Raw genomic sequence first — 14,006 nt, 5'->3', positions numbered from 1 at the left:
GCTGAACTGAACTTTCTTTTGGGCTCTCCACTGTAATGCTGATTCCATTGACTCTAATTGTATATTGGGCATGGCTTTACTTCCTGACAGGTGCCTGTGTTCTGGTGCTCCAAAGCCTTTCCCCATTGTCAACTGTGATGGATTCAAGTGGCTGATACATTCCTGGTATCAACTGGATTTTGGCTGCTACATCTGTTACCTCAGTCCAGGTCAGTGGTAGTCTATCCCTACCCAAATATCTTCAAAGCCTGACTCTCAATAGCCACTTAAAAAATGTTTGTTGAATTGGTTGTATATTATTTTACAGTTAAGGAAACTGAGGCTTAGAAAGATAAAGTAATTAGGGGTGGCCAGGTGGCTCAGTGAGTAAGAGCACTGGTCCCTGAGTCGGAATGACCTGGGATCAAATCCGGGCACAGATACTTATCACCACACCCAGAAATAACTGGCGCTGTAACCTTGAGCAAGTTACTTAGCCCCAATTGCTTTAAAAAAAAAAAAAAAGAAAGATGAAGTAACTTTCCCAAATTCAGCTGCTACTCTGTTTCTGAGATCGGGCTTCAAACCCAGGTATCGCTAACTCCAGCATTTTCCACTTTGCTGTACTGTGTTCATGTAAATCCTAGTTGATGAGATGGCTGTAACTGCTAATGACAAAACTTGTCCCTGTTTACAACTCTGCTTCTTAGACTCACAAAGATTGGCCTGAAGACTTTGCTCAGCAATAGTGATAACCCACATTTAGATGGCTCTTTAAGATTTGCATAGTGTTCTACATACATACTGTCTCCTTTGGACGTCAAAACAATCCATTAAGGTAGTTAAGGAATATGTTGTCTCCGTTTTCCAGATGAGAAAATGTAGGTTTAGGTTCAGTGACTTGTCCAGAGTCATAAAGCTAGAATCAGAAGCAGGATTTGAACCCAGTTCTTCCTCAATCCAAATTCAGTTCTCTACCCACCATATCATATCTGTTTATTCATTCATTCATTTATCCACTTGCTTATTCATCCATATATCCATTCATCGATTTATTTTTCTATCTATTTCTCTATCTATCTATCTATCTATCTATCTATCTAATCTATCCAATTATTTATTAAGACTGATTCTCTCCATCTCATCCAGTCCAGTCAGGGATATCCTATTCATAGTCTGATCATACTGATTGTCAATGACTTTGACCTACTATGGTTCCCACCTGGGCTAGTTCTCCCCTCTTTAGACAAACTAGTCTCCCTGACCCATATTGATTCTGATCTTAGCACAGATACCCAATAGGCATAGCCCAGTACTGTTCAGAACTCTGGAGCACAAGAGATCTTCCAGCCTCAGCTTCCCCAGTAGCTGGGACTATGATGGCATGTGCTGCTATACTAGCCACACCACTTTAAAAAAATTTATCCAAGTAATATACTCCTTATACAATTGAAGAATCTGAGGCCCAGGGAAGTTAAGTAAATGTGAGTTCAACATGGTTATTAGCAAGTGGCAGAGCCAAAATTCAAATCTAGGTCCCATGTCCTTTCCATGCTGCCTCCTTGTTAAGGAATTCCTAGAGATATCACATTTTGCTTTTCACTCCTCTCTCTGTTCATTGTTAACTTCTCACCTTTCTCTGGTCCAGCACCACCTTTGTGGGGAAAATGATGTTCTTCTATACATGATTCTCTAAAACAGAACTATTTCACGTGTTGGCCATGTCTGAAATTCTCCAGTTTCCTTTTTCTCTAAAACATCCTTGTGCTGCTGCAAAATTAATTTATTGTTCAGGGATCTGATTTTAACTCTCCTTGGCTCAAGACTATTTCCTATATATAATATAGTCTAAAATCCTTAGTCTGGTATGCAAGGCCTCTATAATTTGACATTGTCTTACTTTTCCTGCTTCATCTTATATTGATGCTATCCACATACTTGACACTTTAAATTCTACTATTCATGATTCTCAGGATATTTCTTGAACTCTCCCGCTTCTCTGACTTTACTTATAGATTTCCCTGAACCTGAAATGTGTCCTGAAATTTTATTCATACTAAAACAGACACACTAGTGTACTGCTAGTGAATCTATGAATTGATCTGACTATTTTGGAAAGTGATTTGTAAATTTACCCCCAAAGTTAGTGAGCTATGAATACTCTCTGACCCTGTGGTCAAATATACTAGACTTATATCCTATATAGGCATATATACCTATATGTATATAAATTATTTATATATTTTTGTAAAAATAAGTTAGATCTTTTTGTAGTAGCCAAAAAACTGAAAACTGAGGGTGTTTTCCTATTGATGAATGGCTAAATAAATTATGATATATAAATGTAATGTAATATTATTTCATAAGGAATAATGAAATGGGACATTTCATATTATCAGGAAGATCTCTATGAACTGATGCAAAGCAAAACAAGCAGAACTAGGAGAACTTTCATACAATGTTAACCTTATAGAAAAAAAAAACTTTGAAAAACTTAGAACTCTATCAATGCAATCAATGCAACAACAAACAACAAGTCCAAAAGATTGAGAATGAAACATTCCACTTACCTTTTGCAGGAGAGGTGATGAGCTTAAAACACAAAGAGAGACAGGACAAGGCAAATGTGGTAATTTGTTTTGCTGGACTATGTGTATTTATTATGAGGGTTTTATTCCTCAGTTTTCTTACTCAACTGAAGGGGGGTAGTGGAAGGGAGAGATTATGTATGTAAAAAATAAATGTATAAGTCCTACTGATTCCAGAAGATCCAGATCAAATTCTACCTTTTTTATGAAGCCATCCTTTATCCCTGGTCACACCTAATTTGAAGTTGTCTTTTTCTCCATGGTCAGAATATAACACTTTTGTTTTTTTATCAATGTTTCCCAACACAGACTATATGTGGACCAATAAAATCTAAAATCTTTATCATAGACTATTCTGCTTTCTATAGTCTCAGTAGAGCAGCTTTTAGAAGTTAATGGAGCAGGGGCAGCCAGGTGGCTCAGCAAGTAAGACCACTGGTTCCAGTGTCGGGATGACCGGGGGTTCAAATCTGGGCTTAGATACTTAGCACCACACCCAGAAATAACTGGCCATGTAACCTTGAGCAAGTTACTTAACCCCTATTGCTTTAAAAAAAAAAAAGTTAATGGAGCAGGGGCTAGGACCCTGAGAGAAGGAAATTGGAGGTAGGAGGATCTAGATGTAGGGAGAAGGAGCAGTCAGTTTATTGTTGTTTTGTTTTTGTTTTTCTAATTTAAGGTCTAGTTTATATATCTTTTTTATAGTTTACTTTGAGCAGAAAGGACATTGAAAGGGGTTATGGGAAGACAGGCACATTGATGCCCTGTTAGTGGACTTAGTGAAGCGGTCTATCCATTCTAGTTTTCAATTTGGAATTATTGTCATGTAACAAGGGTACTGGCTGAGTCTTGTAAGCACGTGTATTAGGTTAGACCGAGTCTGTAAGTTTACAGTGGCATGGCATGGAGGGGCCTTTCTTCACATCATCTTCACATCGTAAGGGAATTGGAGGAGGTTGAGGCCAAGAAGCTCTCCTCCCACTGAGTTGACTCCTTTTGGGGCGGGGGGGGGTCTTGTCTAAAACTTCTTGGTTCCTGGCTTGCCACTTTGCCACTTCTTTGATTCTCTCTTGATTCTGAAATTTGCTTGGTATTTTCTAGGTGACCCATAGAGTGTAACTGGGGGCCATCTCCAGTCATCCTGATCTATATCTTGCCACTGGACCCAGATGGCTCCAGAGAAGAGAGTGAGGCTGGTGACTTTGCAAAGCCCTGCCTCACTTATATCCAATTCATTTGCAAATCATGGCATCACCTTCCAACATCAGGGTCCTCTTCAAGAATGAAAGACAAACAACAACAACAAGGTATGAGTAATTTTCTTCAGCAAATCTAAACCTTTTTGCTATACAATGTCTCTCCCCAGCTTATCCAGTGACTTTCAAGAATTTTCACAGTTAGTCCAAAATATTTGATTGATTTAAGACATTCTCATCTGGCTAAGGTATCAGTGTATCTTATTACTTACTTTAAGTGGACTGGAGATAATTGACTCAATAAGCCCTATCCTTACCCAAGAAAAGTGATCAAACTGTTCATACCCTTCAGTCCAGCAATCATATTACTGGCCATATACTCTACTAAGGAAGTGAATGGCAGTAACAAATATCCAAAATATTTAGATCAGGCTTCTTTGTGGTAGGTGGCAAAGAACTGGAAACAAAATATGGTGCCCATCAGTTGGGGAGTGTCTGGAAGAACTATGAGATATGAGTGCAATGGAATATTATTCCACAGTAAGAAATAATGAATATGAGGAATTCAGAGAAAATGAAAAGAATCCATTGAACCACTTGATGAAGTAAAAGTAAGCAAAACCATAAGAAGCAATAGACTCAATGATTATAATAGTGTAAATGAAAATACTATTTAAAGAAAATTGAACTCTGAGTAATGGAAAAAATCAGTCATGTCCTGGGAGAGAGAGAATGAAACATACTTCAGCCTTCAAGACTGGTAGGATAGACAACTGTATGAATTACTTTTCCTTAATTGTTTTTCCTTGTCATAATGGAGGGGGTTTTGATGAGGGGGAGAGTGATAGAAAATGACTGTGATGTAAAGACAAGCAGTATCAATAAAACATATTTAAAAAAAAAGAAGGCTCATGGGTAATTAATTTTCAGAGAGGTAAAAAATTTGCTGCGGATAAATGTCAGTGTCTGGACTAAAGAAATTAAAATTTTGCTTCTGAATTTTTTGTGTGTGCACTTTTGTTTGGGTTTTGTATCACAATTATTTGTCTATGTATCATATTCCCCAACAGAGGTACACAATAAGCACTTAAGAAATGGTTATTAAATTGAATGAGTTTGGACCAAAATTAGGAAATGACAATCAGTCTGAGAAGTTATCGGGATGGTGAGGAGAGTCATAGGGCAATTGATAGCTCTTTTCATGGAATGATAGTATTGATTTAATTACTGCTTTTAGAGTTATTACAACAGCTAAACAAATAAACAAAAATTGGTTGTTGGGAGCTGATTGCATGGTAGGGAAGAGGAGAAACCTTAGCTGTTTTAACAAAGCTGCTTGAGGAAAGGAGATACTTGCTTGCCTTGCTCTTTGCTACCAACTATATAGCTTGAGAGGGGAAAACCCTTATGAATTCCGCCAAGCAATCAGATCTGAATACCTTTGTAAACCAGGTTTATTGTTGTTGAGTTGTCTTTCAGTCATGTCCGACTCTTCATGATGCCATTTGAGGTTTTCTTGGTAAAGATACTGGAGTGGTTTACCATTTCCTTCTCCATCTCATTTTACAGATGAAGAAACCTAGGCAAACAGGGTTAAGTGACTTGCCCAGGATCATACAGTTAGGAAGTATCTGAGGCTGAATTTCAGCTCAGGAAGATGAGTCTTCCTGATTCCTAAGCCCAGTGCTCCCCATGCTGTGCCACCTAGGTGCACCCCCCCCCAATAGATTTAGGGGAACTGCTGTTGCAAAAAGAGCATAATACTGCCTTACCACCCAGTCAAGGAGTGATTTGAGCAGGAATTTTGTGTCCTAGCTTTCCCATGGATATTCTGTGCTTTGGTGGGAAAGTATGGCCCAAACTTATGGGTAGACTGTTATGCTATCATTATTCTTGCTTTCCATTCTGTTTAATAAATGTTTCATGATTGAAAGTTAAAGGTGTCATTTCAGTTGATTTATTTAAATGGAGAGTATACAGCTTAGGATCTACAGTTATGAGTAGTATGCTTCTTTGAACAGGTTTTCCCTAGGATCCCAGCAGGACTCTCCAACCTGCTAAAATGGGTGTAGCTTCAGGTGAGCAATCCAGCCCAGAAAGAGAACCTAGAGATGCATGGTGGCAAGCCATACCTATTCTGTGTGACTACAAAAAGCAAAACAATCCCTTCTGGCATTTGTGAAGAAACAGGTTCCAGGCAAGACCAAAACCAGGCAGACTAAATCTCATCTGGGGTTTTTCCATTCCACTTTCTGCCTATTTTAGCACCCCAAGCTGAGTGATCCTCCCTCATCCCTCCACTATCGCCCATCATCCTTGTCTGATTTTCAGGAGGCTGCCAATTCTTGAACCCAAAGTTGTCTCAATTCTCATGGCAATGTTTAATGGGGTTATTCAGTCCCAACAGGGAGTATGAAACAGAACAGAAGGAATCTTTTCCTCTACTATCAGACATCACCTCGGTGTCTCCTGCTCTGATCTCTGAGTCTCTGATTTCTGAGGGCCATGGTACCTGGCCAGCCCTTCCTTACATAGTTGACTTTGAGCTTTTTTTGCCTGTTAGATCTGAGTTTTCTGTCTTACCAGTCTTACCTGCTTCCTTGGAACGTGATCTCTTGCTATTCTCATTTAATGGGTCCTCCTGTCCTGTCAGTTCCTGTTTCTGGAACTGGTTAGTTAGTGTTGGCAAAAACTGTGGTGTTTGCAATAGGTCTAGAATTCTTCACAGAAATTCCAGGAAGCCCAAAGTCACCTAAGCTACATGTGAATTGGAACAGATAAAAATACTACATATCTTTTTTGTCCCAAGGGCACAGTAAATAATCTTTATCTAATCAGATTCTTTTATCATTCTGTCTTTATTATTCTGTCTTCTGTCTTATTACAATTAACCATGTTCTTTGTCCTCATGGTGACCTCCAGGAGAGACAGCTAGGTGGAACAAACACAGAGCCTGGAGTCAGAAAGAGCTGAGTTCAAATCCAGACTCAGATACTTACTAGCTGTGTGACCCTGGGTAAATCTGCCTCAGTTTCTCCAATTGTAAAGTTGGGATAACCTACCTCCCAGGGTTGTTGTAAGGATCGAATCAGTTAATATTTATAAAGCACTTAGCATAATGCCTGATACATATTAGACACTTAATAAATGCCTATTTCCTTCCTTCTTTTCTTCCTCTCTCCTCCTTCACTAGATATACTTTCCTCCCTTCCCTATCTTAACCCCTTGGTGAACCAGTTCAACTCTACATTCAATTTCCTTGTACCCTTTTCCTACCTTCAAACATGCCTTGCCAGTCCCCACCCTTAGATTATTCCTATCATTCAATACCTTCTCTCCTATTCATATGCTACTACTTAATGGAACTGGAGAAAAATCATAAAGCTTGCTGAGTCCACTACATATTTGTTACAGAATAGCTATTGAGCCCTTACTCCAGCAATCCTATACAACTTCCTTGGTCAATTTACTCATCACATTGGCTATCCCAGACCTTTCCATCCCTCCTCAAACTTCCCAGTCACCGTCTCTCAGCTAGGAATTTTCCCTCATATTTCACTGGGGGAAAAAAAAGAAGCTATTTGCCAAAAGATCCCTCATCTCCCCACCTCCTCTTCTCACATCATCCAGATGTCTTCCCACATTGTCTCTTCCTTCAATTGTCTCTTATTCTCTTTGCCAAGGCAAACCCCTCTACATGCTCCCTTAATCTCATTCCATCCAGTCTTCTCTAGTAGATTTCCCTCTCATCCCCACTTACTCACTAATCTTCAATCTCTCCTTGTCTGCTGGTTGTTTCCCTACTGTCTATCCTACCCTTTTAAAAATGATCAAATAAGATAATATTAGTAAAAAGCTATTAGCATAGCGCCTGACACATAGTGGTATTCCTTTTCCTTCCCCCTTCCCTGCCAATGATGTTGGCCTTCCAGCTTGTAATCACACAAGACATCCCATCTCCCAACTCCATGTATTTTCACTGGCTATACCCCATACTATTGAAGATTCCAAAGTCATCCATTGCATCTCAGGCCATCTCTAGTCATCCCGCCTTTGTCTTGCCACTAGATTTCGATGACTCTGGAAGAGGGAGTGAGGCTGATGGCTGTGTATAAGTCTAGGTCACTTAAATCCAACTCAGAAGAAGTCAAGATGTCACCCCAGTGATGTCACTGGGCTTTTTCAAAAGCAAAGGACGAACAAGAACCCCCTGGCTGGACTCCTCTCTCTCTTTCCCTCTGCCTCCTGGCTTCCCTTTCTTTCTCAAGCTCATACTCCACCTTTTGCAGAAAACCTTTCCCATCTCTTAAGTTCTGTGCCTTTTTTCTGCTGCTTCTCTTCAGTTTGCCCTGGATAGATCTTGTTTGTGCATGGTTGTTTACATGTTGTTTCCTCCATTAGAATGTGAGCTTCTTGAGCGCAGGAGTTGTTTTTGCCTTTATTTATATCCCCAGTGCCTGGCACATAGTACAGACTTCATAAATACTTGTTGACTAACTGACTGATAGTGCAGAAAATTTAAAGGGCACCAACACTAGTCAGGTTGATTGAACAGGATCAGGAAGAATCCTCTGTTGAGAGACTGGAGGCAGCAGTTTTTGAAACTCAGGTCTGCATGGATTAAAACAGTGGAGGAAGGGAAAACAGCACAAATTGAAGCTAAATGGTGTGTATTTATAATGATCAAATTTGGTCCAAAGAGGTAAAAAAATGAACCTCCTCTGTCTCTCCCAAGACAGTACCAAAGGCAAAGAGTGAAGTGGTTGTTCCCTCCCCACTCAAGAAGGCAGCCAAGTCAAAGACCTTGAAAATCAACAAGACTGTTACAGCACATACCCTTCTTGTGTACTAGCCATGAAAAAAACACAATCAGACCCTCCCCAAACCCTATGTGAATCTTCAAAGACAGTCTACATGACCTTGGAAAATTTCCCCTGTGAAGATCAAACCTGATCACTATGCCATTTTCACATTTCCCTTGGCCATTGGGTTTACTTTGATGAAGATTGAAGCTGTGTCAGCACTCTGTTTTCATTGTGAATGTTAAGGCCAACAAACATCAAATAAAGTCAGCTATAAAGAAACCTAAACTGTATGACATCCAAATGGCCAAGTTCAACAGAGAGACAGACAGACAGAGATAGAGAGAAGCAGAGACAGAGAGAGGAAAAGTAAGAGAGGATGATGGAGGAAGAACAGAGAGAGGCAGAGAAAGAGAGAGAGAGAGAGATAGAGAGAGAGAGAGAGAGAGAGAGAGAGAGATGGCCTATGTCTGGTACAGATTACAATGCTTTGGCTGTTGCCAATAATCTGAATCATCTAAACTACATCCAACTAGTTTACTCCTTATACAGCAAAGTTTTCCAGCACATATGCAAAAAAATATATAAAAACAAAACAAAATACACATCCCCCTTTGTAGCAGCAAGCACCCCAGCATCCCCAGGGTGGCTGTTCACACAGGTTCTTAGATCTGCTTTGATAAAGGAAAGCAACTCAAAATGGATTAACAAGCTTACTTTAATCAGTCAAATATGTATCGTTTACCTACTTCAGGGGGAAAAGGTCAGCACCCTGAACTTCAGAATATACAGACAGAATTATCAAGACAGAGAAACAGATCAAGTAGACAGTTTCCAAACTGTCCAACCATTACATCCATACCAAATCAACATCTGGGTTTCAAAGCCGGGGGGCTCTGGACAACGGCTTCCCATAATTTCATCTGATCAAATCATAGAACACTTCTCAAAGTGAGCCCCAAAACAAAGCTACACATCAGGGCTTATATAGCCTTCTCCTGGCTCAGAGAATGTAACAACCTTCTGGACCCACTGGCCAATCAAGAGGTATCTACTGAAAAACAAGCCTCCTATCCCAGGCTCCAGGTGCACTTTAGCCTAGAGGCAGGGAAGATCTTTCAATTTGCATTTCTATTATACCCTTCTTTGCAGAGTTGGGGGATTATAGGTATAGAACATTGTATATACAGTCAATTCATATGTTGGTTCTACTAAGTTGCTTTTTTTCCCCTCTTTTTCTTTTTATTCTTTGTTATGAAGAATGACTCTCAGGGAAAGGAAGACAGAGGAGAATATTTGGAAGCAATCAATAACCAAGCATTTATTAAGTACCTATTCACCGAGCTAGGGCTGAGCTTACAAATGCCAAAGAAATGAAACCTTGTCTACTCTTAAGCAGCTTACCTTCTATTGGAAATTATGGTAATCTAAAAACAAAGCGTAATAATAAAATTTAAAAAGAAAAAGGAAATAGTAGAACCTGACATAGACTTTTGAGTCAGGTCAGGCTGGCCAAGGTCATCAGAGTTATCAGCCTGATTTGGGTTGCTGCCCTGGGGGTTTAAGGCTTGTTGGGAGAAGAATCTCTTCCCATTCCCTTCAAAGTCGTTATATGGAGGCATTGCTTTCTAACACTCTCATTTTCTTTTTTTTTTTTTTCCAATAAAGGCTTTATTTTAGGATAAACAAAATTTTGAAGCTTCGGAAGAGGGAACAGCTTTAGAATGGCAGATTATAGCAGGCCATTGCCAACACTGCTTTAAAGAGTCAAACAAAAATAAAGAGATGGGGACGCAGGGAAGCGATGCAAGGCTCAAGTCCCATCAGACCCTGGCGCACACACACATCGGCATTCTCCACCCAGTTCCTACCATCAAGTCCTGTTTAGCATCAGACAAACAGGTTTGTGACCAAACACCCCCCCCAGGCGTGTGCTGCTGGACTTGCCTGATTCACTTGAAAGTCAGCAAATTTTCCACTTAATCCCCCTGGAGTAAAATGTTTCAAATACAAAAGTTTTTTGTGCCTTTCTAAAAAGGCAAAATTATGAAAACGCACACATACATTCCATTACAGGTTTGGCGGCCAATACTTCCAGCAATTTAAAAGATGTCAACACGCAAATAGAAACCAGCCATTTGGCTCAGAAAGAAGACAATAAAGTTAATCGGTTACAGTAAACAGCAAACTGCAGGTGACCGAATCTTTGCTCTATTCCAGATGAACATAAAAAGAGAAGTTCTTTAAGACATATGGGAGTGGATCATGCTTGCCCTGAGAGCAGAGGCTTTCAGCACATAAATGTACCACCTGCCTTGAGCCAGCCCCTGGACACAATGGAAGATGAAAAGCCTTCAGAAAGACAAGATGGTCTTGTTGATAATTTCCACCGACTCTCGGATCTCATCTTCCTTGATCACAAGGGGCAGCGCCAGCCTGATTATGTCCCCGTGGGGTGGGTTTGGCCAGAAGTCCATTGTCACGCAGCCGAAGACACACTTTCCAAGCATCACAATCTTTCGTTTCTCTGATAACAATGGCATTTAACAGCCCTTTTCCTCTCACAGCAGTCATAATGTCAGAAGGCAGTTTCATCAGTTCCTTCCTCAATATGTTGCCCATCACGTCTGCATTTTTGGCCAGCTCCTCCTCTTCCAAAACCTCCAGGGATGCCATGGCCACCCGGCAGGCCAGGGGATTGCCTCCATAAGTTGACCCGTGCTCCCCAGGCTTAATGGTCAGCATGATTTCATCATCACATAACACAGCCGATACAGGGTATAAGCTTCCAGAAAGGGCCTTTCCAAGGAGGATGATGTCAGGTCTGACATTTTCATGATCCACAGCCAGCCACCTCCCAGTCCTGGCTAATCCTGTCTGTATTTCATCAGCAATGAAGAGAACCTGGAACTTGGTGCAGAGCTCTCTCACTCCGGAGAGATAGCCTGGATCAGGAACAACGACACCAGCTTCCCCCTGAATGGGTTCCACCATGAAAGCCGCCACATTGGGATCCTGGAGGGCACGCTCAAGGGCAGGTAGGTCATTGTATGGGATAATCTCAAAGCCAGGCATAAATGGCCCAAAGCCTTCATAACTGTTGAACTAGAGACAGCAGATAATGTTCGGCCCCAGAAGTTTCCAGCTGCAAAAATAATCTTTGCCTTGTACTTCTGAATGCCTTTCACATTGTACGCCCATTTCCTAGCTAATTTGCAGGCAGTTTCTCCAGCTTCCACTCCTGTATTCATTGGCAGAACTTTGTTGTAGTTGAACAACTTTGTGACATACTCCTCATATTCACCAAGCACATTGTTATAGAAAGCTCTAGAAGTTAAGGCTAACTTATCAGCTTGACTTTTAAGGGCATCCACAATCTTGGGGTGGCAATGGCCTTGGTTCACAGCACTGTAGGCACTCAGGAAGTCAAAATATTTTCTGCCTTCCACATCCCACACATAAATGCCTTTTCCTCTTTCCAGGGCTACAGGTAAAGGATGGTAGTTGTGGGCACCATACTTAGCTTCTCGTTCATAGATCTGCTCCGAGGACGGAGGGCCCTGGATGGTTCTTTTGGTTGCGACTGATGCAGCAGAAGTCACTGAAGAGTGAACACCCCGACGGAGCAGAGCCAGGGTTTGCAAGTTTGCGAGTTTGGAAAACATTTTCTACTTTGGGAGAATCAGAACTTCCTGACAGCGGCTCGCGAGGGGCGGAGGGGGAGGCGGAGGCAACACGCGGCACCGGGGGCGACGACGACAGAGCCTCATTTTCTTTTTCTTAAATTGCCCCCCCAGGGAAAAAGAAGTTTTTTAAAAATCCTTTTTTTTTTTTTTTTTGGTAACATCATTCTCAGGCAAAGCAATTTGGGCAGTGTAGGTGAGAGACCCATCCATGAACTTCAGAATCAGAGAATCCTAATATGGTTTGAAATCTGTTTGGGAAGAGGAAGGGAGGAACTTAGGATGCTGTAGGGTATCAGCATCAGGAGGAACTTGGCACTAATGCATCTGGTAGCAAGAACTTGGAATGCTGGGGGTGCTGAGAAGGAAAAGACCCATTATAGGGGTTTATATTCTGGACAAGTCCCTTAACCCTGTTTGCCTCAGTTTCCTCACCTGTAAAATGAGCTGAAGAAGGAAATGTCAAATCACTGCAGTATCTTTGCCAAGAAAACATCAAATGGGGTCACAAAGATGAATTGATTCTCTAGTAGTCTGGACTTGCTTCTTAAAAGGCATAAGGTTGCTGTTTAATGGGTCAGTCTGCTGGACTATGTTCTCTCTTTGATAGACAACTATAATTTCTAGTAACTCCAATTTTATGCTCATCTGGGTGGTTATTATACTCTTTTAGAAAGGGTAGACACCCTTAGACCAAGATTGGCAAAAGCCTTTACAATTCTGGTCCCTCAGTGGCTCAGCTCTGAGGTTTGTTACCCCCTACACAGGAAGCAGGAGATGTATATTCTCTCTTTTTAAATATATTTCCTAGTTTGAAACTAGGTTCCCTCATTGAGGGACTCCACTCTAACTTATGGTGACCATCAAGTACATTTACAAAAATTTCCTCTCTTCTTTGAAAATGAGTAGCTGGGGAAAAGGTGCTGAAGCAATCTATGTCCTTGGGGCTAGTTAATTGTTTCTGCTAACTTTTTCTCATGCAGTTGAGCTACTCAAATCCTCAGATTAATTAATGTATCAATTATGAAGTATTTGTTAAGCACCTACTATGTGCTAGGTACTGTGCTAAGATTCTGGGAATACAAATACAATGAATGAAATAGTTCCTCCTCCTTAGCAGTGCACATTTTAGTGGTGGAGACAAGGATATATGTAAGTATGGGCAGAATAAAAGTAAGGAGAATAAACACAAATAAATACAAAGTAGTTAGAAACAAGATAATTTGAACAGAAGAGAATTCTTAGTTAAAGGAATACAGAAAGGCCTATGAAGAAGATAATGTTTGAGCTATATCTTGAAGGAAAAAGATTCTGTGATGTGGAGGTGAGAAGGAAGCCCGTTCTGGGAATAGAGAATGGCCACTACAAAGACAGAGAGGCAAAAGAGGGAGTGTTATAAGTGAAGAACAGAGAGAAGGCCAGATAGGTTGGATCTCAAAGTGTAGGAGAAACAGTAATGTTCCAAGAGGCCTGAAAGATAGATTGGATGCAAACCAATGCAAAATGAAGTGAGCAGAACCAGGAGAACATTGTACACAGTAGCAGCAATATTGTAATGAAGATCAACTGTGAAAACCTGGCTGCTCTGATCAATACAATGATCCAAAACAATTCCAAAGGACCCATGATGAGAAATGCTAATCACCTCCAGAGAGAAAACTGATGAACTCTGAGTGTAGATTAAAGTATACTTTTCTCACTTTACCTTTTTCTTCCTTCCTTCCTTCCTTCCTTCCTTCCTTCCTTCCTTCCTTCCTT

The 14,006-nt window shown here is 40.8% G+C and overlaps 1 pseudogene; it reads right to left on the bottom strand.

Moving 5' to 3' along the window:
- Positions 1 to 10,760: 10,760 nt before the first annotated feature.
- LOC138160670 (ornithine aminotransferase, mitochondrial pseudogene) lies at positions 10,761 to 12,369 on the bottom strand (annotated as a pseudogene).
- Positions 12,370 to 14,006: the final 1,637 nt, after the last annotated feature.

Source organism: Petaurus breviceps, unplaced genomic scaffold (genome assembly GCF_028583685.1).
Source record: "Petaurus breviceps papuanus isolate PSGF00001 unplaced genomic scaffold, PetGlider_PUasm1.0 181, whole genome shotgun sequence".
Lineage (NCBI taxonomy): Eukaryota > Metazoa > Chordata > Mammalia > Diprotodontia > Petauridae > Petaurus > Petaurus breviceps.
Note: the sequence above shows the minus strand (reverse complement) of the source record. Positions and strands in the feature narration are given on the sequence as shown.